Genomic DNA, 23,873 nt, shown 5'->3' with positions numbered 1-23,873 from the left:
AAGAGGCATGTGTATATAGGTCATATCTGGGAGGCAGGAAAAGATGGCATCTAAGTAAGTGCACCTCATAATCTCTCCAGCAAAGAAGTGGCTGAGTTTGGAGTCATGCTGGACAAGGCCGTTTCAGGTGCTTGCAGGGCAGGAGACGTCTGGACATTGATTTGGTGAGACAGTGACAGAAGAGATTCTTGCAAGAGGTAGAATTTTGGATCTCTTACATGGAGGTCAGAAATTGTGGGTGGGACCCTTCCCCCTAGGGCTGGTGGCCCAGCTGCAGTGATTCATGAAAACTTTGCTGTGCTGAGGTGTTCCCAAACATTGAGCGGGCTGTTTTGGGGGCTTGCAGGGAAGGAGGTGTCTGGATTTCAATTTGGTGAGACAGTGACAGGAGAGATTCTTGCAAGAGGTGGAATTTTGGATTTCTGACATGGAGGTCAGAAGCTGTAGGCGGGACCCCTCCCTCTAGGACTGGTGGCCCAGACTCAGTGATCCCTGAAAACTTTGTTGTGCTGTGGTGTTCCCAAACCCCATGTTAACTGGACATGTGGTTCAAAGTCTGTATCCCCAAAACCCTGGTAGCCCACGCTCCAGAGACTCACACACCTTGAGTCTGCAATAACATGGACTTCCCACTCCTGAATCCACCACACCCTGAAGTCTGTCTGAGGTCCTTGTTTACCCTAGCTCTCCACATCGCTGTTGTTGTTTTTCTCTCCTCGAGCTTGGAGGAGTGTACCAGCTGACTTGGGGAGAGTCTGGGAAGAAAGGAGAGGCAAATCTGCTGAGGAAACACAATTTACCTAAACATCCTATGATAGAGAACATAGTGTGAGAGAAGGTGGGGCCAGAAAATCAATTAGACCTCCCCTAGCACACATAAGGGGAAGGGACTGTAGGAGGTGCTATCCAAACTTCCAATAGCATATTCAGGTTTCTGGTGAGGTGTAGGTGCTCTCCAGCTGGAAATAAAGGGCCATAGTTTTCTGTGTTGAGTTGGGGCAACAAGGACCCACTAGAATCTCCTACTGGATATCTCAGGCAGCTTTCCTGTTGCCCTGGGAGAGAGAGAAGTGAGGAAGGGAGAAGGGGGAAGGTCAGATCCCTAAGCATTTTACTTAACTGCAAGAGGGTTCCTAGCTTGAAATGTTTTGTTTTTGTTTTGTTTTGTTTTGTCATAGTTGCTAATACTGCATTGTCTCCTGGTCTTTTGTCCTGTTTTATCCCCCAAGGTCCTTTTTCATTTATTTAGTTTTTTTCTCTTTTTTCTTTTTCTTGCTTGTTGCCCCCCTTTTCTTTGCCACTCTTTTTCTCTTCAATTTTTTCTTTTCTCTCTTTTTCTTCTTTTTTATTTTATTTTTGTTATATAATAGGCACTGCAGGGAGCACTTCACATTTGCTGTGTTTCATCATCCTCCATTTCCTCTTTTCAGTGTGTATTGATTTTGGCCACATACACTATCTCCTTTCCCCTACATCTTTCTACCCTCCATCATTACTGTTTCTCTTACATTCCACCTCCCTTTCTTTGGCCCCCAAATTGTCTCACTTTTATTTCTCATACCTTTATTCTGTTTTCTTTCTTTTCTCCACTCTTGATATTATTGTCTTTCTTTTCTCTTTCCCTCTCTCAGGAAACCACTGGCCTTTTAATTCATACTATATTCCTCCCAATACTCAGTTGACTGTTTAATTATAGGTACTCTACTTACTGCTATAACTCTACATAACTCACATGGTCTAATATCCATTCCCCTAGATCACACATTGTTGCTCTATTAACCTTTATTAAAAATACTACTTTATACATATTCTTCTCTGACACAGGTTGCTTTCCCAGGACCTAATATTTTCCTTCAAAGTGAACTTAGCCAGGAACAAGAAAATAGAGTAAGAAGAGTAAAGTGACAAAGAGAAGACATAACACTTATGCACAAACAACAACCAATTAATCCCCAAGACTAGACAAAGAAGCTAAGGAACTGATTAAAACCGTCAAGATAAAATGATGACCAGGCAGCAAAAAAAAAAAACAAAAAAAAACAAAACTACAAACCAAACCAATAATCAGGAAAACATGGCCAAATCTAATGAAAAAACTAAAATTCAGAAAGAGGAGCAGAACAACAGACTAGTAATTAAAGAATTCAAAAGATATATTAGAGACCAACTTAATGAAGTAAAGGAAGAGTTAACAATATGAATATAACAATACTTGGAGAGGAAATTGCAGACATATGCAAAAAGATAACAGATATGATGGTGATAACACAACAGATAAAGAAATAAAAAATACATTCTGAGCAAATATCAGTAGATTAGAAGGGGCAGACGAGAGAATTAGCGATGTGGAAGACAGTACATCTGAAATCAAACAGAGTAGAACTGATTGATAAAAAGATAGAAAAAATCCATCTGGGAGATAGGGACCTGAATGACAATGCAAAATGCACAAATATACGTATTATAGGCATCCCAGAAGGAGAAGAGAAGGGAAAGGGGACAGAAGGGCTGTTGGATAAAATAATGGATGAAAAATTTCAAAATCTACTGAGGGAGATTTATGTACATTTTCAGGAAGCACAACACCCAAAACACCATAAATCCAAAAAGGCCTACCACAAGACATATACTTGTCCAATTATCCAGTGCTCAAGACAAAGAGAAAATTCAAAAAGCAGCAAGAGAAAAGAGAACCATCACATACAGGTGAGGCTCGATAAGATTAAGTGCTGATTTCTCATCTGAAACCATGGAGGCAAGAAGGCAGTGGTAGGATATAGTCAAGGTACAAAAGAAAAAAATTACCAACCAAGAATACTCTACCCAGCTAAGCTAGCATTCAAAAATGATGGCGAGTTCAAATAATTCACAGATAAACAGAAATTAAAAGAGTATGCCAAAAAGAACCCTGTCCTTCAAGAAATACTTAAGGGAATTCTGCAGGAAGAAAGAAAAAAGAGGAGAGGTAGAGTTGGAGGAGACTGTAAGAACAACTAAAAGGATAAAAATAGGAAAAAATAAACAAAATATGACAAACAAAAGTCCAAACAAAATATGGCTAAAATAAATAATTCCTTGAAAGTAATACCACTGAATGTCAATGGATTAAACTCACCTGTGAAAAGATTCAGACTGGAAAATTGGATAAGGGAATATGACCCATTTATATGCTGTCTACATAAAACACATCTTAGACCCAGGGATTCATGGAGGTTGAAAGTGAATGGCTGGAAAACAATCTTACAAGCAAACAATAAACAAAAAAAGGCAGGAGTAGCTATATTAATATCAGAAAAAAAAGAATTTAAATGTGAAACAATTGTAAGAGAAAAAGGTTGATACTACATATTAGTGAAAGTAATAATCTTTCAAGAAGAATGAACAATCATAAATATTTATGCTCCTAACAAGGGAGCCTTCAAATATGTGAGACAAACACTGGAAAAACTAAGTGAAGGAACTGATGCCTCTACAATTATAGTGGGAGATTTTAATACACCACTATCAACTTTGGAAAGAAGATCTCAGAAGAGAATCAATAAAGAAACAAAAACTTTGATCAGTATATTAGAGCACCTGGACCTAATCAACATACACAGATCATTACACCCAATATACAACAGGATACACATTTTTCTCATGAGCACATGGAGCATTCTCCAAGATAGACCATATGCTAGGCCACAAAGAAAAAATGAATTCAGAAAGATCAAAATCATACAAAATAATATCTCTAACCACAGTGGAGTGAAGCTGGAAATCTCGAAGGGCCAGAGGCCCAGATTTCACACCAAGATATGGAAATTAAACAGCACACTCTTAGAAAAACTGTGGGTCAAAGAGGAAATCTCAAAAGAAATTAATAACCACCTTGAATCTAATGAAAATGATAAGACAAACTACCAAAACTTATGGGATGAAGTAAAAGCATTACTGAGAGGAAAATTTATACCCATAAATACATACATCAAAAAAGAAGAAAGAGCAAAACCTGAAGAACTAACTGCACATTTGGAGGAATTAGGGAAATAAAACAAAGTAACCCCACAGGAAGAAGAAAGAAAGAAATAGCAAAGATAAGAGCAGAACTAAATGAAATAGAAAATAAGAAAGCACTTGAAAAAATAAACAATACCAAGAGCTGGTTCTTAGAGAAGATCAATAAAATTGACAAACCCTTAGCTAGAATAACAAAGAAAAAAAGAGAGAAGATGCAAATACACAAAATAAGAAAGGAGAAAGGAGATATCACAACTGACCTCACAGAAATAAAGACTACCATAAGAGAATACTTTGAAAAACTATATTCCAACAAAAATGACAATTCAGAGGAAATGGACAAATTACTAAAAACACATAAACAGCAAATATGTTGATGAAAGAAGAAATTGAGAATCTCAACAAACCAATCACAAGTAAAGAGATAGAATCAGTCATTAAAAATCTCTCAACTAAGAAGAGCCTCAGGCCAGACGGCTTCACAGGTGAATTCTACAAAACATTCTCGAAAGAACTAATGCCAATCTTGCTGAAAATCTTCCAAAAAATTGAAACAGAAGGAACATTGCCTAACACATTCTATGACGCCAACATTACCCTAGTACAGAAGCCAAAAAAAGACACGACAAGAAAGGAAAATTATAGATCAATTTCACTAATGAACATGGACACAAATATCCTCAACAAAATACTTGCTAACCATATACAACAACACATTAAACAAATTATACACCATGACCAAAGGGATACATTCCAGGTATGCAAGGATGGTCCAACATAAGAAAACCAATCAATGTAACACACCATACAAAGGGACCGCAGGGAAAAAAAATCACATGATTATATCTATAGATGCAGAAAAAGCATTTTACAAAATACAGCACACTTTCTTGATAAAAACCCTGCAACAGATTTGAATACAAGGTAATTTTTTGAACATGGTAAAGATTACATATGAAAAACCCACAGTCAACATCATTTAACAATTGTGAAATCCTAAAATCTTTCCCTCTAAGATCAGGAACAAGACAAGGATGCCCACAATCAACTCTTCTTCTTAACATTGTCTTAGAAGTACTTGCTCGAGCACTGAGGCAAGAAACATTTATAAAAGGCATTCAAATTGGAAAGGAAGAAGTCAAAATTTCATTATTTGCAGATGACATGATCCTATACATAGAAAACCCTGAGAGGTCTATAAAAAAGCTTCTAGAACTCATATATGAGTTTAGTAAAGTAGCAGGTTATAAGATCAATGTGCAAAAATCAGTAGCATTTCTGTACATCAATAATGAGCAAACTCAGGAGGAAATCAAGAAACAGATACAATTTACAATAGCAAATGAAAAAATCAAATAACTAGGAATAAATTGAACTAAAGATGTAAACATCTTATACACAAAGAACTACACAACAATGTTCAAGGGAATCAAAGAAGACCTAAATTAATGGAAGAATATTCCCTGTTCATGGATAGGAAGCCTAAATATTATTTAGATGTCTATCCGACCAAAATTGATCTACACATTCAATGCAATTCCAATAAAAATCAACACAGCATTCTTTAATGAAACAGAAAAAACTAGCCATGAAATTTATTTGGAAAGGAAAGAGGCCTCGAATAGCCAAAGACGTACTGAAAAAGAGAAACGAAATTGGAGGAATCACACTACCTGACTTCATAACATACTACAAAGCTACAGTAGTGAAAATAGCATGATGTTGGCACAAGGAAAGACACAGAGCAAGGGAACCGAATTGAGAGTTCTGATATAGATCCTCATATATATAGTTATATAATATTTGATAAAGCCACCAAACCCTCTCAACTGGGAGAGAATGGCCTATTCAACAAATGGTGTCTGGAGAACTGGATATCCATATGTAAAGGAATGAAAGAGGATTACCAACTCACACTGTGTACAAAAATCAACTCAAGATGGATCAAAGACCTAAACATAAGAGCCAAGATCATAAAAACTTTGGAAAGCAGTATAGGGACGCATCTACACACCTTGAAATAGGAAATGGCTTCATGAACTTCACACCCAAAACACGAGCAGCAAAAGAACAAATAGATAAATGGGACTTCCTCAAAATTAAAGCCTTCTGAACCTCAAAGGAGTTTGTCAAGAAAGTGAAAAGAGAGCCTACACAATGGGAGAATATATTTCCTAACTATATATCTGATAGGAAACTTATCAACTGCATATATAAAGAACACCTATATCTCAAAAATAAAAAGACAAAAAAACATTTAAAAATGGGAAAAAGATTTAAACAGACATTTCTCCAAAGAAGAAATACAAATGGCTAAAAAGCACATGAGAAAATGCTCCAGATCTCTAGCTATTAGGGAAATGCAAATCAAAACTACAATGAGATACCATCTTACTCCCATAAGATTGGCAGCTATGAAAAAAACAGAAGACTACAAATGCTGGAGAGGATGTGGACGAATGGGAACCCTCATCCCCTGTTTGTGGGAATGCAGAAGGATTCATCCATTCTGGAGGGCAGTTTGGGGTTTTCTCAGAAAATTAGCTATAGATTTGCCATATGACCCAGCAATGCCACTGCTGGTTATATACCCAGTAGAACTGAAAACAAGGACACAAACCAATATATGCACAACATTGTTCACAGCAGCATTGTTCACTATTGCCAAAAGTTGGAATCAACCCAAATACCCATCAACAGATGAATGGATAAATAAAATGTAGTATATACATACAATGGAATACTACTCAACATTAAGAATGAATACAGTACAAACACACGTGGTAACATGGATGAATCTTGAGAACCTTATGTTGAGTGAAGCAACCCAGGAAATAATATGAAGCAACCCAACTCAATAATATGAAATAAGTAAACCAAGTTACCTCAGAGAGCTAGAGACTGGAGGACAGGCTTAAAGGAAATTGGAGGGTAAAGGAAGGATGTAAGCTGCCATCTGCATGGGTGAACTCTATGATAAGCTGGAGGTAAGTATTTGCCCAAGGAAGTGATAAATGGGGCATAGGGTTACCTTTGGGTGGGGCTTTGTGGGCTTCAGGGGGGCTAGGGAGGGGAGGATGGGTAATATTGCCCAAGAAATTGGGGGGAGGTGGGGGGACATATGAACATAGGTTGTCAGGTATGTGTTTGAGAGTATAATGCTGAGATCACTTTTTCAAATATATAATAAGGACGGTTACATCCTTAAGATGCTTAAGGGGCATAATCTGATGCAGGAGAGGCTCCTAGGAAGTGTGTGTGTGCTCATTTTGCCATAGTGGGTTATATCATTGAATAGAGACCGATATAATGAGAGTGAAGGAATACCCACATTCTGGGGAGGACTGATGTTCTCAAATAGAGGGAATTGTATCTCTCGAGAGAAATGGTGGCATTAGGGCATTTGAGCATGTCAAGCCTTCAACACTGTTGCAGGTATCTCTGAACATGGCCCTTCAAGCAATGAAGATTGACTGTCACTGTGGGCCCTGAGGGGAGGGGTAAGAGGTATTGAGTAGATGGAATCAATGTAACTGTGTGGGCAATAGAAGTGTCCCACAAGTGTATGCAAGGATGGATATAAGACGTTAAATTAAACCAAAAATATATACGGAATGATAGGCTAAAATGTAAATCATAATGTAAAACATAAGATAACTAAAAATTTTGAAAATTGTGTGTCTAAAATGTAAACCACAATGTAAACCCAAATATTACCTCATTTGCAAGTTATTGTCTCAATAACTGTACATCTTTTTCAGTAAATATAGTATGAATATGTAAAAAGATTATTACTGTGGAAGGGAAAAGGATTTTATGTTGGATATGCAGGAGTACTGTATATTGTATATATGAATTACTATGATTTAAAACTTTTGTGAAGATAAGCTTAATATGTAACAAAAAAAGAAAAAGAAAGGATGTAGACACTGAGTAAAATATGGAAGAAATTGCCTTGCCAATTTGCATACAGGGCGACAGTTATTGCAGTGATGGAAGGCAAAACATCAAAAACAAAGCTTTTGCATTTTAAATTTTTTTGATATCCCAATTTATATTTCCTTAATTTTTCTAAATTAATATGTATTTTATATCTAACCTTTACACTCATCACTATATTCCATCTTACTATTAATGGAACCTGGCAATATACTGGGCTTTAATTTTGAAGAAGTTTTGTATCACAGAGAAGTTCAACAATGGCAGAGGTGGAATACTGGTGTGGAATGTTATTGACAGGGGACACATGGTTTGCAGGGACTTCAGGGCATATATTCAGGGTACATAAAAATGTTTGAATTTTTCATAGTGGTTACAATGAAAAACAACAACTGAAGGAGTGTTGAGTTCCTAACCAGGGGAGCTCTGTCACAGTCCCTACAGTAACAGCAACAATTCCCCAAGTGGAATGGCAAAGACCAAAAAAGAAGGAAGGTTCAACAATGAGCCCTTGATATTAATGATTATGCTTTAAGCCTGTGCACCTGGAATAAGAACAAGGCCTAGAGCCACAGGGTGCCTAAGAGTTACCCCCTAGAGCCTCCATGTTGCTCAGATGTGGCCAGTCTTGAAGCCAAACTCAGCATGTAAATGTGTTGCCTTCCCCCCAGCATGGGACATGACTCCTGGGGATGAGCCTCCCTGGCACCAAGGGATTACTACCAAGTACGAGCTGATGATGTAACTAGAAAATGACTTTGAATTAAAGGGTCAACTCGGACCAGCAGAATATCTCAATCTACCTATAATACCAGGAGTTAAAAATGCTTTTTGACCTGAATAAAAGGGGGAAATGGAAAGGACAAATGAATTTATATGGCTATGAGTCTCCAAAAAGATCCTGGAAGTTATAAGAGGGGTTGCCCTTATGCACACCTGAGCAGATTCCCAGAAACAGCTAAAGTAGATACAACCCCAGGTATTGGCTATTCTGAGGGCTACGGAGACCCCAAGTTCTATGGTCATGGCAGATGGATTTCAGTGCCATGTCATTTGGCTCTACTTTGGAGTTTGTCTTCCTGAGTGTGATGGAGCGGGACTCAGATGTGATCTTTGTCCACAAGCCTCTCCTGTTACTTTTTCCAGAACTGTATTTGGTGCTGGGGTTTAATGTATACTCAGGGGACGTGAATCTCTGGACTGACCATGTGATAACCAGGCCCTGAGCCTCAACAGACTTGGAACACCTACACTCTTTTTTATTGGACTTACCCCACTCAGTTAACATGGAGGTGAAGAAGGTCAACCACCACACCAGGGAGCCAAGAGTGCGTACAACTGAAAGCAGGATAATTGCATCCAGCATCCATGTGGAATGTAAGCCCTCTCTTGATAGAGATGTGGAGTAGACACAACCATTCTAAGGATCACAGAATGGAGGAATAGAGTATGGATTAGAGGGGACATACTGATATTCTATTCATGAACTATCGCGATTAGTAATCGAAGAAAATGTGGCATTGGTGTGGAGAAAGTGGCCATGGTGGTTGCTGGGGATAGGGAGTGTGAGGAAGAGATGTGATGTGAGGGCATTTTCAGGTCTTGGAGTTGTCCTGGGTGGTGCTGCAGGGACAGTTACCAGACATTGTATGTCATCCCATGGCCCACTGAATGGACTGTGGGAGATCATGGACTTTGGTGTGGACCATTGACCATGAGGTGCAGCTGTGCTCAAAGATGTATTTACCAAGTGCAATGAATGTCTCCTGATGATGGAGGAGGTTGTTATGGGTGGAGGAGTGGGGTGAGGGGGGTGGGAGTTATATGGTACTTCATATTTTTCAATATAACATTAGAAAAATAAATACAATAAAAAAGAAAGGTCACATATGAGCCCAACTCCATCAAACTCAGGAACAAAAATCACAAAGTAGGACCCACTGACAAGGCATCTGACAAGAGCTCCAAAGCCATCTGCCATGACTGTAGAACCTGTATGTCTCCGTAACCCTCAGGGGCATAAGTACTGTGGTTTTAAGTACTTTGGCTGTCTCTGAGATCCTGATGTGATGTGCATAAGTGAGGCCCCTCTGATCACCTCCTGACTCATTTTGAAGTCCCTTAGCCATATAAACTCATTTGTCTTTAACATTTCCCCATTTTATTCAAGGTCGTTTTCTAGTTGCATCACTAGCTGGTGCTTCATAGTAATCCCTCAGTGCCAGGTAGACTCATCCCCGGATGTCATGTCCCACATTGGGGGGATGGTAATGCACTTACATGCTGAGTTTGGCTTAAAGAGTGGCCACATTTGAGCAAAATGGAGGCTCTCAGGTGGTATCTCTTAGGCACTCTGCAGCTCTAGGCCTAGTTGAAATTTCAGATACACAGGCTTATAAGCTTAGTCATCAGTAACATGTGCTCATTATTGGACCATTCTCTTTACTGTTCTTTGCCCTTGCACTTGGGGGATTGTTTCTGTTCCACTGGGAAATATGACAGAGCTCCCTTGGTTAGGAACTCAGCACTCCCTCAGTTGTCATTTGTAACTGTAACTACTATGAAAACACCCAATGAATATCCAAACATTTTTATATATCCTATATACATGCCCTGGAGTACTCCCTCCCAACCATGTGTCCCCCATCAATAATTCCCCACACCAGTGTTCCTCCTCTGCCATAGTGGAACCCGTCTGTCGTCCAAAACTTCTTAAAAATGAAGCCTACTATATTGCTAAATTCAATTAGTTGGAAAATGAAATAATAATGATAGATTTAAAGATTAGAAATAGAACATATATTAATTTAAAAAAATGAAAATAAAAATAAATTGAGGTATTAAAAGTGAACAATATCATAAATCTTTTTTATATTTTGCCTTTCATCACGGTAATAAATGTTGCCCTGTATGTACAGTGGCAAGGCAATCACCTTTGTGTACAATGCTAGATGTAGGTTTTTCATATATACACTTTACCACATTGAACATCTTATATTTCCTATCTTTCGGAGTGCTTTTATTAAGAAAGGGTTCAGTGCCTCTACAGGATATAGAGGACCTGTATTCAGAAAACTACAAAATATTGCTAAAGGATAAAAAAGAAAATATAAATGATTGGAAGATCATTCCACATTCATGGACTGGAAGACTAAATATTGTTAAGATGTCAATTGTACCCAAACTGATTTACATGTTAAATGCAATACCAATAAAAATCCCCAAAGCCTTTTTGCAGAAATGGAAAAGCTAATTATCATTGGAAAGTTTACACAGCCTGAATAGCCAAAAATATCTTTAAAAGGAAGGACAAATTTAGAGGACACTCAATTCCTGACTTTAAAACATATTTCTTACCTACAGTGGTAAAAGCAGCATGGTACTGGCATAAAGATAAATGACAGAATGATGAATAGAACTGAATTGAGAACTCAGAAATAGACCCTCTTGTATATAGTCAAGTGATTTTAACAAGGTCATCAAGTATTTCCAGCTTGTCTGGAACAATCTATTCAATAAATGATGCTGGGAGAATTGGATATTCATATCCAAAAGAAAAAAAGAATACCCCTTCTCAAACCTTATACAAAAATTAACTCAAAATGGATCAAGACCCTAAATATAAAAGTGACCACCTTACAGCTCCTAGAAAAAAATGGAGAAAAACATATTCAATATCTTGTGCAGATAGTAGTTTCTTAAATCTTACACCCAAAACACGAGCAATAAAAGACAAAATAGATACATGATACCTCCTCTAAATTAAACACTTTTGCTCCCCAAATGACTCTAGCAGAAGGGCGAACATGCCACCAACTCAACAGAAGAAAATGTTTAGAATCCCATGTCTAATTATGATTTAATATTCATGTTATATAAAGAGACTACTATTCAACCATAAAAAAGACAAAATACTAAATTAAAATTGGGGAAAAGAATTGAATAGAAAATTGTCCAAAGAAGAAATAAAATGATGAAAAAACACAGGAAAAATTTTGAATATCATTAGCGATTAGGAAAATGCAAATCAAAACTACAAATGAGACATCCATTTCACTATTAAATGTCAGAAAACTACAAGTGTTGGAGAGGTTGTGGAGAGATAGAAACACTTATTCACTGTTGGTGGGAATGTAGAATGGTACTGCCACTGTGGAGGACTGTTTGGCAGTTCCTAAGGAAGTTGAATATAGACTTGTCATGTGACCCAGCCATACCATTACTAGGTATACAGCCAGAAGAACTGAGAGAAGTGACATGAACAGACACCTGCACACCAATGTTTACAGTGGCTTTATTCACAATTGCCAAAAGATGGAAACAACCGAGGTGTACATCATCTGATGAATGGACAAACTGTGGTGTATAAACATGATGGAATACCATGCAGTGGAGTGGTGCTGCAGGGACAGTTGCTGGACATTGTATGTCCTGCCATGGCCCACTGGGTGGACTGGGGGAGAGTGTAAACTACAATGTAAACCACTATCCATGTGGTACAGCAGTGCTCCAAAATGTATTCACCAAATGCAATGAATGTGCCACAATGATGAAAGAGGTTGTTGATGTGGGAGGAGTGAGGTGAGGGGGTAAGGGGTATATGGGGATCTCTTATATTTTTTGATTGTAACATTTTAAAAAATGAAAAGAGAATAAAAGAAGAAATGAAGACGTGAAGCCTATGACAACATGGATAGAAAAGGCTATGTCTCAAGAATCCACATAAAATAATTTTTTGAAAATACATAAAAAAATAAATGAATGGGAGAATGATTACTTCTGACTGTTCTGAAAGAGGGGGAAAAGAAGAAAAGGACATATTAGAATTCTGAGAGGTAAATTCATGAGAGACTAAAGGTGAAAAGCGTTTCCACAGGCAAATAAACAGAGAGAGGACAATTCTAATAAGAGGCATGGACTGTTGTAAAGGCAGGAATATGTGAGTTGTATAATCCAACTTGGAGTGCAAGGAACATATAATGGGAAAGAAATGAGTAATGGAAAAGAAATGTAGCAACAGGATTTTTTAAAAAGTACAGAGTACCTTGGGTGTCAGGTAAAAGAGTTTGAACTTTAATCTCTAGGTAGGCAAAAGGGAACCTCTCTTTGAATACTTTCATGAACAGAAAAATACTGCAATTTAATGGTGCTTTAGGAGGATCACTCTCATAGTAGTATTTAGCAATATTGGGGAGTAGGGAGGCCAGATATTGCTTGAACAATTATAAGGACTAAGCACCTGAGGTAATATGTGTTCAATTACTAACATCATGATATGAAAGAAACTGTACAAGTAAATTCTACAAAATTTGGCAAATGACTTCACCTGGAGAGGATCCACAGAAAAGAGAATTATCAAAAATTGCTCCATAGTTTTTACTTCCAGCAACTTGGAAGACACATTGCCAGTAACATATATGAATAAGTCAATAGGAATGTTGTTTTGGAAAGAGGAGATAGGAGAGAGGAGATTTGAAGCTACATTTTAGATGTTTAGAGTTGGAGGTACTAGGAGAACATTCAGGATGATCCATATAATTTGCTGTCAATCCCTTTTATATATTAAATTTAAAATGAGTGAAGTAATAATTTTCTTTGGTATACTAAGTTAACTAGGAGATAGAAAATTTAGACTCTTGATGTTTCCTGAATATATAAGTCAAAGAGTATGTCTCAACAGAATATTAAAAAGAACACTGAAGACATGAAAAAGAAAATAACATAAAAATTTGTGAGGCACAGCTAAAGCAGTACTGAGAAGGAAACTTATAACAATATTTACATTAGAAAAGAGAATATCAAATCAATAGCCTATGTTCCAAACTCTAGAAAAACAACAAAATAAACACAAAGCCCCAACCAGAATGAAAGAAATATAGGGTAAGAGCAGAAATCAATGAAAGGGAAACATAAAATCAATAGGGAAAACCAATGAAACAAAAAAAAAATTCTTTGAAACATCAATAAAACTTATAAACCTCTAGTAAGACTTAAAAATATCAGAAGAGAAAATACAAATGAGAAATATCAGAAATGAAATGAGATATCACTACAGACCTTGGAGATATAAAAAGGCAATAAGAGGGCAATTCTGGGAAGATGGAATTGCAGTAATCCAGAGGATTTAACTCACAAAAACTATGGAGAAAGAGACAAAAGCTGTCCAAGTGACCTGTTTTGAGGGGCAGCAGACTAGGACAGAGCTACACAACTCCAAGGAGGCTGAGATGAAGAACCTGAGACAACAAACATGTTACCAACCCCTCATGGCTGCCACTAAGGGCTCCCATCCCCCACCCCAGGATATTAAGATAGGGTAAAACCCATGGATCATTGCAGCCAACTGAGAGGGGAAGAGACATCTTCTTTTAAGTAGTTACCAGGGAAAATGGAGGGGGAATTGGGGGGTTATATTCAGTAAATTCAGCCAGCAGAGCATACTTTAAATCTAGGCTCTGGCCAGATAATAAAACATGAAAGCAGAGATTGAAACAACAACATGAAAGGTGTGCCTACAAGCACCATCTTCTGGCTGGTTTGGAAATTGCATGGACATAAACTGCTTTATTTTTTTTTTTTTTTAATTTTTTTATTTTTTATTGACTTTGTAATAATATTACATTAAAAATATATATGTGAGGTCCCATTCAACCCCACCCCCCCACTCCCCCTCTCCCCCCCCCCCCCAACAACACTCGTTCCCATCATCATGACACATCCATTGGATTTGGTAAGTACATCTTTGGGCACCTCTGCACCTCATATACATTGGTTCACATCATGGCCCATACTCTCCTCTATTCCATCATGTAGGCCCTGTGAGGATTTACAATGTCCGGTGATTACCTCTGAAGCACCATCCAGGGCAGCTCCATGTCCCGAAGACGCCTCCACCTCTCATCTCTTCCTGCCTTTCCCCATACCCTTTGTCCATTATGTCCACTTTTCCCAATCCAATGCCACCTCTTCTATGTGGACACTGGATTGGTTGTGTCCATTGCACCTTTATGTCAAGAGACATAAACTGCTTTAGGTTCTCTCTGTACCTTAACTCCTAGGAGAAAATCTGTGCCTTGTTAGTGAGTCCCTGGCCAGATTTTGAGAACTTAAGCTGGGAAATTTTAAAGGTTTAGAATGAATTGAACTAAATATCAAAGAATAGCCTGGAAAAAGAAACAATAGGCAAGCGAAAGAAATTGGCCATCAGAGTAAATTCATGAACATATTCAGATGCCAAGACAATAGCAAAAAATTACAAGTCATACTAGAAAACAGTAAAATATGGCCTAGGTAAAGGAACAAACCAAATTTACTGAAGAGATACAGGATTTAAGACAATTAATCAATGATAATAACAGAACACTCCTAATTCAATTCAAAGAATTGAAAGAAAATATGACTAAAGAGATAAAGGATATTAAGAAGACAATGGGTGAGAATAAAGAACAAATTGAAAACCTGTGATGAAAATTAACATAACTTATGGGAATGAATGTCATGATGGATTAGATTAAAAATACCTTAGAGGCACAAAAGAGCAAATTTGAATTGTTCAAACACAGAATTAAGTGAATTCAAAGACAGAACATCTTCGGGACATGGAGCTGCCCTGGATGGTGCTTCAGAGGTAATCACCGGACATTGTAAATCCTCACAGGGCCTACATGATGGAATAGAGGAGAGTATGGGACATGATGTGAACCAATGTATATGAGGTGCAGAGGTGCCCAAAGATGTACTTACCAAATCCAATGGATGTGTCATGATGGTGGGAGCGAGTGTTGTTGGGGGGGGGGGAGAGGGGGGGTGGGGGGGTGGGGTTGAATGGGACCTCACATATATATTTTTAATGTAATATTATTACAAAGTCAATAAAAAATAAAAAAATTAAAAAAAAAAAAAAAACCAAAGACAGAACATCAGAATTGAAAAAGACATGAGAAGAGAAAGAGAACATACTGGAAACAATGGAAGTGTCTCAGAGAATTGAATAACAACATGAAATGCACAAACATATATATTATCAGTGTCCCAGATGAGAAGAGAATGGAAAAGGGGTAGAAAAAATATTTGAGGAAATAATGACTGAAAATTTCCCAACCCTTATGAAGGATATAAATATCAATCCAAAATGCAAAATTCACCCCGAACATGGGAAATCCAAGTAGACCAATCCCAAGACCCTATTATTCAATATGACAAATAATAGATATAAAGAGAGAATTCTGAAAGCAGCAAGAGAAAAGAAAAGCATCACATATAAGGGAAACTTGATAAGAATAAGTGGCTACCTCTATCTGAAACCATGGAGCAAAGAAGAAATTGGTGTGATGTATTTAAGGAACTGAAAGAGAAAAACAGAGCCAAGAATTTTGTATCTGGCAAAACTGTCCTTCAAAAAGGAGGGTGACTTAAAAGTCTTCAAGAAAAACAAAAACTGATAGAATACTTTACCAAAAGACCAGAGTTATAAGAGATACTAGGAGTGCTAAAACTTGAAAGGAAAAAACAAGGGCAAGAGACCTGGAGAAGAGTATAGAATGAAGAATAATTGGAAGCATAAATAAAAGGACATAAAAGACTGAGAGTAGTATATAAAAAACAGAAAACCAAAGGACAAAATGGATGAAGTAACACCTTTACATGAATAACATTGAGAGTTAATGGTTTGAACTCACCAATCAAAAGATATAGATTGACAGAGCATGTGTCCAGGGTGCATGGAAAAGTTTGGATATACTCATAGTGGAAACAAAAACAACAGCTGGGGGAGGTACTGGGTTCCTGGCCAGGGGGGACTCTGTTTTGGTCCCTAGGGGAGCAGCAGCAGTTCCCCAGGTGCAATGGCAAGGACCAGGAAGGAATGAGGGTCGAACAGTGAACCCCTGATACTAATGACTATGCTTGTGAGCCTATACACCTGAAATAAGAACAAGGCCTAGAGCAGCACTGTGCCTAAGAGTTCCCTCCTGACAGCCTCCGTGTTACTCAAATGTGGCCAGTCTCGAAGCCAAACTCAGCATGTAAATGCAATGCCTTCCCCCCAGCGTGGGACATGACACCCAGGGATGAGCCTCCCTGGCACCGAGAGATCACTACCAAGTACCAGCTGATGATGTAACTAGAAAATGACCTTGAATTAAAGGTTCAACGTGGACCAGCAGAATATCCCTGTCTACATATTATAACAGGAGTTAAAAATGCTGTTTGACCTAAAGTAAGGGGGAAATGGAAAGGACAAATGAGTTTATATGGCTATGAGTCTCTAAAAAAGAGTCTGGAGGTTGTCGGAAGGATTACCCTTATGCACACCTGAGCAGAGTCTCAGAGACATAAAGTAGATACAACCCCAGGTATTGGTTTTTTTGAGGGCTAAAGAGACCCACAGGTTCTGTGGTCATGGCAGATGGAGTTCACTGCCATGTCAGCTGGCCCTTCTTTGGAGCTGGTGTTTCTGCGTGATGGAGCTGGACTCAGATGGGATCTCTTTTCACAAGCCTTTCATACCACTTTACTGGAATTGTATTTGGTGCTGGTGTTTAAGATATATCTAGGGGATTTGAATCTCTGGACTGACAATATGATAGCCAGGCCCTGAGCCTCAACAGACTTCAGCTCCTACACTCTGATTTATTGGACTTACCGCACTCAGCTAACATGGAGTTGAAGAATGTCAACCACCACACCATGGAGCCTAGAGTGCCTACAACTGAAAGCGGGAGGATTGCATCCAGTATCCATGTGGACTCTAAGCCCCCTCTTGACATAGATGTGGAATGGACACAACCAAGCCAAGGTCCACAGGAAGGAGGAATACAGTAAGGACTAGAGTGGACTTAATGATATCCTATTCATGAACTATTGTGGCTAATAATCAAGAAAATGTGGCATTAGTGTGGAAAAAGTGGCCATGGTGGCTGCTGGGTGCGGGGAATGGGAGGAAGAGCTGAGATGTGGAGGCATTTTCGGGACTTGGAGTTGTCCGGGGTGGTGCTGCAAGGACAATTGCCGGACATTGTATGTCCTCCCATGGCCCACTGGATGGAACGTGGGAGAATGTGGGCTATGGTGTGGATCACAGAACATGGGGTGCAACGATGCCCAGAGATGTACTCACCGGATGCAATGGATGTGTCATGATGATGGGTCAGAGTGTTACTGTGGGGGGAGTGGTGGGGTGTGGGCGATGGGGATGAATGGGGACCTCATATTTTTTGAATGTAATATTTTTTAAAATATGAATAAATTGAGTAGAATTTGAAAAAAAGAAGGGAAAGCAAAAAAAAAAGACATAGATTGAATGGATAAAAAACTTTGAGCCATTTATATGTTGTCTAAAAGAGACTCAACTCAGATGTAAGCACATAACCAGGTTAAAAGTGGAAGGATGGAAAAAGTTATTCCAGAAAAATAGTAAAAAGGAACTAAAGTAGCAATACTAATATTTGACAACATAGATTTTAAGTTCAAACTGTTATAAGTGATGAATAAGGGCCTTATACATTAACAAAAGGGGAAATTCACCAAGAAGAAATAGCTATACTAAATACTTAAGCACCTAACCTGAGTGTCTTAAGATTCATGGGGCACACACTGGCAAAGCTGAAGGGAGAAATAGATGCTTTACAGTAATAGTCATAGATTTCATTACACCACTCTCAGTTTTGGATAGAACATCTGGACAGTGGATAAATGAAGCAACAGATAATTTTAATAATATGATAAATGGACAAGACATAACAGACATCTATAGAGCATTGCACCCTAAAACAGCAGGATATGCATTCAAGTGCTGATGGATCCTTCCCTGGGATAGATCATATGTTGGGTCACAAGACAAGTTCCAATAAATTTTAAAAGATTATAATTATAGATAAAACTTCCTCTGATCATAACAGAATGCAGCTGGAAATTAAAACTGGATGGAAAAGAGGAAATGTATGAATATATGGAGACTAAACAACAAACTCTTAAATAATCACTGGTCAAATAAAAAATTGTGAGAGAATTCAACAAATATCTTGAGACAAAAATGTGAACATAACATATGAAAACCTACAGGACACCACAAAGGCAGTGCTGACAGGCAAATTTATAGCCCTCAATGATGACATTAAAAAAGAAGGAAGTGCAAAAAGTAAAGACATCACTGCACATCTCCTGCAAGAACAAGAAAAAGAATAGCAAACTATTCCAAAACCAAGCCAAGGAAAGAAAGTGTAAAGACTAGAGGAGAAATAAATGAAATTGAAAACACATTTAAAAAATTAGAATCAATAAAACCAAAGTTGGTTCTTGGAGAAAATTAACAAAATCAACAAAGCCTTATCTAGACAGACAAAGAAAAAAAGAAAAAAAATAGATATAAATAAATAAAATCAGAAATTAGAGGGGGAGCGTTATCACTGAAACTGCAGAAAAAGGAGAGATCACAAGATGATTATATGAGCAACTCTATGCCAAAATCTAGACAATCTAGATGAGACGGACAAATTCCTAGGAATACACAAACCACATATACTGGCCTGAAAGAATAGACGTCCTCAATAAACCAACAATAAGTGAAGATATAGAAACAGTCATCAAAAACATTCCAAACATAAAAAGCCCAGGACCAAATAGTTTCACAGAGAAATTCTACCAATCATTCAAAGATTATTCAATGCCAATCTTGCTCAAGCAATTCCAAAAAATGGAACAGGAAAGAAAACTACCAAACACACAATTTGAAGCCAACATCACCCTAATACCAAAACCAGATAAAGTACTACAAAAAAAGAAAATTACAGACCAATATCTCTAATAAATATAAATGCAAATTTCCTCAACAAAATACATTCAGGGATTGAAGCAAGATGGTGTTGGTTTAGGTGGACATTCACCACCTTTCTTGCAAAAAAAAAAAAAACAGTTGAGAAGGGGAAAGAGACTGCCTGAGTGAGCTGTTTTTGAAACCCACAGAGCAGGAGCATTCAGAGTATCAAACTGGAGGGAACAGTATAAAAAGAAAAAAAAACCCAAGGGAAAACCATGAGTTTCTCACTCTGGTGGCTGGAAAAGGTGGGTGACTAAGCCCCACCCTCAAGGCAAAAAGTCAGTGCAAACCCCCTGTCTCCCTTCAGCCACTGAGCAGAAGGGAACATACTCCAGGAGTAAGAGAGTTCTGGTGATGGGTGGAGAAGGGTTTCCTTTCTCTGGATTTGGTTACCTGTACCCCCTTTGAACTTTAGGGAGCATACCAGCTGGCAAGAGGGGGGCCCAGAAAGTGGGGAGAGGTGAATCTGCATAGGCAGACTGATCCACCTAGCCGACCTGGGAGATAGGAACTTGGGCTGGGAGAGGGTGTAGTCAGGGAGTTGACTCATCCAGTGATGAAAACTATCAATATTCCAAGTCCCCTAAGGGAGGAAGGCAGTAGGAAGTGCTTAATAACCTTCCAAGGGTCTATTTAGGGTCCCCTGGGAGGAGGGGGAAGTTCGGAAGAGGGTTGAGAGTAATATACCTGTGGTAAGTTTGGATACCAGGGTTCCATTTGAATTTCAGAAGGAAAATCAACCTGACCAGGAGAGGTGAGGAGGGATGCAATCACACAGGCTACCACATCCTGCTGCCCTGGAAGAGAAAGCAATATACCTCAGGATGGAGGAGTGAAATATGGATTAGAGTGGACTTACTGGTATTCTATAGAGTCATTGTGAATCTAGTAATGGAAGAAATTGTATCACTGATGTGGAGACAGTGGCCATGGGAGTTGCTGAGGACAGGGAGAGGGAAGAAGAGGTGTGATGTGGGGACATTTTTGGGACTTGGAGTTGTCCTGAATGATATAGCAGGTACAGATGCAGGACATTATATATCCTGCAATAACCCACTGAATGTACTGGGAGAGTGTAAGCTGCAATGTAAACTCTAATCCATGTTGTGTAGCAGTGCTCCAAAATGTATTCATCAAATGCAATGAAAGTGCCACACTGATGAAAAAGGTTGTTGATGTGGGAAGAGTGGGGGGCTGGGTAGTGGGGTACATGGGTATCTCATATTTTTTAATGTAACATTTTGTGTGATCTATGTATCTTTTTTAAAAAGACAATAAAAATACTTAAAAAAAAAATAGAAACAAGGCAGGGACAGACAGGCTCCTAATCAGTAGCAATCTACCCAACTGCAAAGAGTCAAACCTGCCCTAGGGAAAGTGACTGGATAGCTTTCTAGCTAACAGACATAATGAAACAATTTACCTCAATGGAGAAGTCGCTGCTTTGAATACATGAGGTCCCTGGCTAGATCCCCAGCTCTCCTTAGAGTAGTCATCTGCCAGTTTATCAAACACCCAGCTGATAGTTTAGGACAGGTAACACAGACAGTATTTTTGTATTAACTTCTCTTGGGTCAATTATTTTTCTTAAAAAAAGTTCCTTTTTTAAAAATTGGACTGTTTACTCCTTAAAACTTGATTCAAAACCTGAAGAGGACAGGCTGCAGGTAATTGATAAACACCAGCAGCCTCAGAAGTTCCTCAGGGGCCTAACAGGGAAGACTGCTTTTCCTAAGTTTTTGTTTGACTGCTTGCTTTTGTTTTCTTGTTCTTTTTACCCTCTTTTTCTCCCCTCCCCCCAGGTTCTGCTCCCTTGTTTCTTGTTTGCTGTGTTTTCCCTTTCCTTTATTCCCCAATTTTTTGTAGACCAATGTTGTCTGCCTAAGCTATTTCTTTTCCTTCCTTCATCTTCCTATCTTCTGCTTTCTGTTTTAGTATGACATTAAAGCTCCCTGTTTAGTCTTCAGTTTTTCTTGTTTTTATTTCTATCTCCTCTAGTCTCTGTTTTCTCTCTTCTTAAAGTTTTTTCTTATTGTCTTTTCTCTTTCCCTCTCTTCTTATCATTCTAGCACTTAAATTCATTCTAGATATTTCTCTATTCAGTTTACTTAAACTCATTCTAGATATTTCTCTATTGAGTTTTTCATTTCATACTTTGTAACCAACTTTAAAATTTTATTCCGCTACAGTCTTACATGTTATTCATTTTCCTAGGTCTTATATGATTCCTCATCTACCTTTTATTATTATTACTATTATCATTTTTCTTTTCTTACCTCTTTCCCTTTATCTGGCTCTAATCTTTTTCTTTAAAGGGAACATAGACAAAAGCAAGGAAATAGAAGAGGAACAGAGTGTCAAAAAGAACTTACCAAAAACACAAAACAGCAACTAAATAAAACCTTAGAGAAGAGAGAGAAACTAATTAACTTAATAAACCCATCAAGATAAGAAAAACAACAAAAAATTATAAACCATGCTAAGAAACATGAAGACATTGCCCAGTCCAATGAACGAATAAAAACCAGGAGGAGATGCAGAAATGGAACAACTAATCAGAGCTGTCCAGAGAAATATCATGAATCAATTTAATGAAGTAAAGGTAAAAATTAGTAAAGAAGACACTAGGAGAACAAACTGAATAAGTTGTAAACATAAATAAAAAAGATAACAGATATGGTGATGAAAATCACAATCCAAGTAATCAGAAATACACTGGAAGAACATAACAGCAGATTTGAACAGGCAGAGGAAAGAATAAGTGATGTGGAAGACAATACATATGAAATCAAACAGATAGCAGAACAGAGAGATTTAAAAAATAGAAAAAATCCAGCAGGAATTCAGTAAATTTAACAACAGAAAACAGTCAAACATATGCATTACAGGCATCCAAAAGGGAGAAGAGAAGAAAGGTGACAGAAGGAGTGTTGGAGGAAATAATACCTGAAAACTTCCCAACACTACTGAGGGAGATGGATGTACATGTCCAGGAAGTGGAGTGCACCCCAAACAGCATAAATCCCAACAGACCTACTCCAAGATATATGCTTTTCAAATTGTCCAATGATCAATACAAAAAGAGAATACTGAAAGCTGCAAGGGAAAACAGAACCATCACCTACAAGGGAAGCTCAATAAGATTAAATGTTGATCTCTCATCTGAAATGATGGGGGCAAGAAGGCAGTGGTATGCCATAGTTAAGCTGTTAAATGAAAAAAAAAAACCTTCAGCTAAGAATTCTCTGTCCTGCAAAATTGGCATTCAAAAATGATGAAGAATTCAGATATTCACAGACACACAGAAATTAAGAGAGTATGACAATAAGAAACATGTCCTTCAAGAAATACTGAAGGGAGTGCTGCAGAGTGAAAGGAAAAGAGAGGAGAGAGTGAGCTGGAATAGATTGTAAGAAAAAAACAAATAAAAACAACATATGACATACATAAATGCAAAGAAAATATGGCTAACGTAACTAATTCCTTGACAGTAATAACACTGAATGTTAATAAATTAAACTCACCAGACAAGAGACAGATTGATAGAATGGAAAAGGAAATATGACCCATCTATATGCTGTCTACAAGAAACCCACCTTGGACCCAGGGATTCAATGGGGCTATAAGTGAATGGCTGGAAAACAATTTTACAAGAAAAGAACAAACAAAAAAATGGCAAGATTAGCAATACTAATATTGGACAATATAGACTTCAAATGCAAAATTATTTTAAGAGACAAAGATGGGCCTTATATATTCATAAAAGGGGTAAACATTCAAGAGGAAAGAAAAATCATAAACATTCATGCACGTAACCAAGGCACCTCAAAATATATGAGCAATCACTGGAAAAAAATGGAGAAATTGATGCCATTACAATTATATTGGGGGAGTTTAATACACCATTATCACCATTAAACAGAACATCTCAACAGAGAATCAATAAAGTAACAAAGGCTTTGAATAATACTTTAGAGAACCTAGACCTAATAGACATGCACAGAACGTTACACCCCAATATAGTGGGATAAACTTTCTCCTCAAGTGCACATATCTCATTCTCCAAATGAGATCACATGCTAGGCCACAGAACAGCTCTGAATGAATTCAGAAAGACTGA

At 38.0% G+C, this 23,873-nt stretch overlaps 1 protein-coding gene across 13 annotated transcripts in view; it reads right to left on the bottom strand.

The window, feature by feature from the left end:
• The window catches only part of ZC3H12B (zinc finger CCCH-type containing 12B), a 786,782-nt gene that overhangs the window by 581,167 nt on the left and 181,742 nt on the right, over window positions 1-23,873 (bottom strand). The window lies entirely within an intron of this gene.

This window comes from Dasypus novemcinctus, chromosome X (assembly GCF_030445035.2).
Source record: "Dasypus novemcinctus isolate mDasNov1 chromosome X, mDasNov1.1.hap2, whole genome shotgun sequence".
In the NCBI taxonomy this organism is placed as follows: Eukaryota; Metazoa; Chordata; class Mammalia; order Cingulata; family Dasypodidae; genus Dasypus; species Dasypus novemcinctus.
Note: the sequence above shows the minus strand (reverse complement) of the source record. Positions and strands in the feature narration are given on the sequence as shown.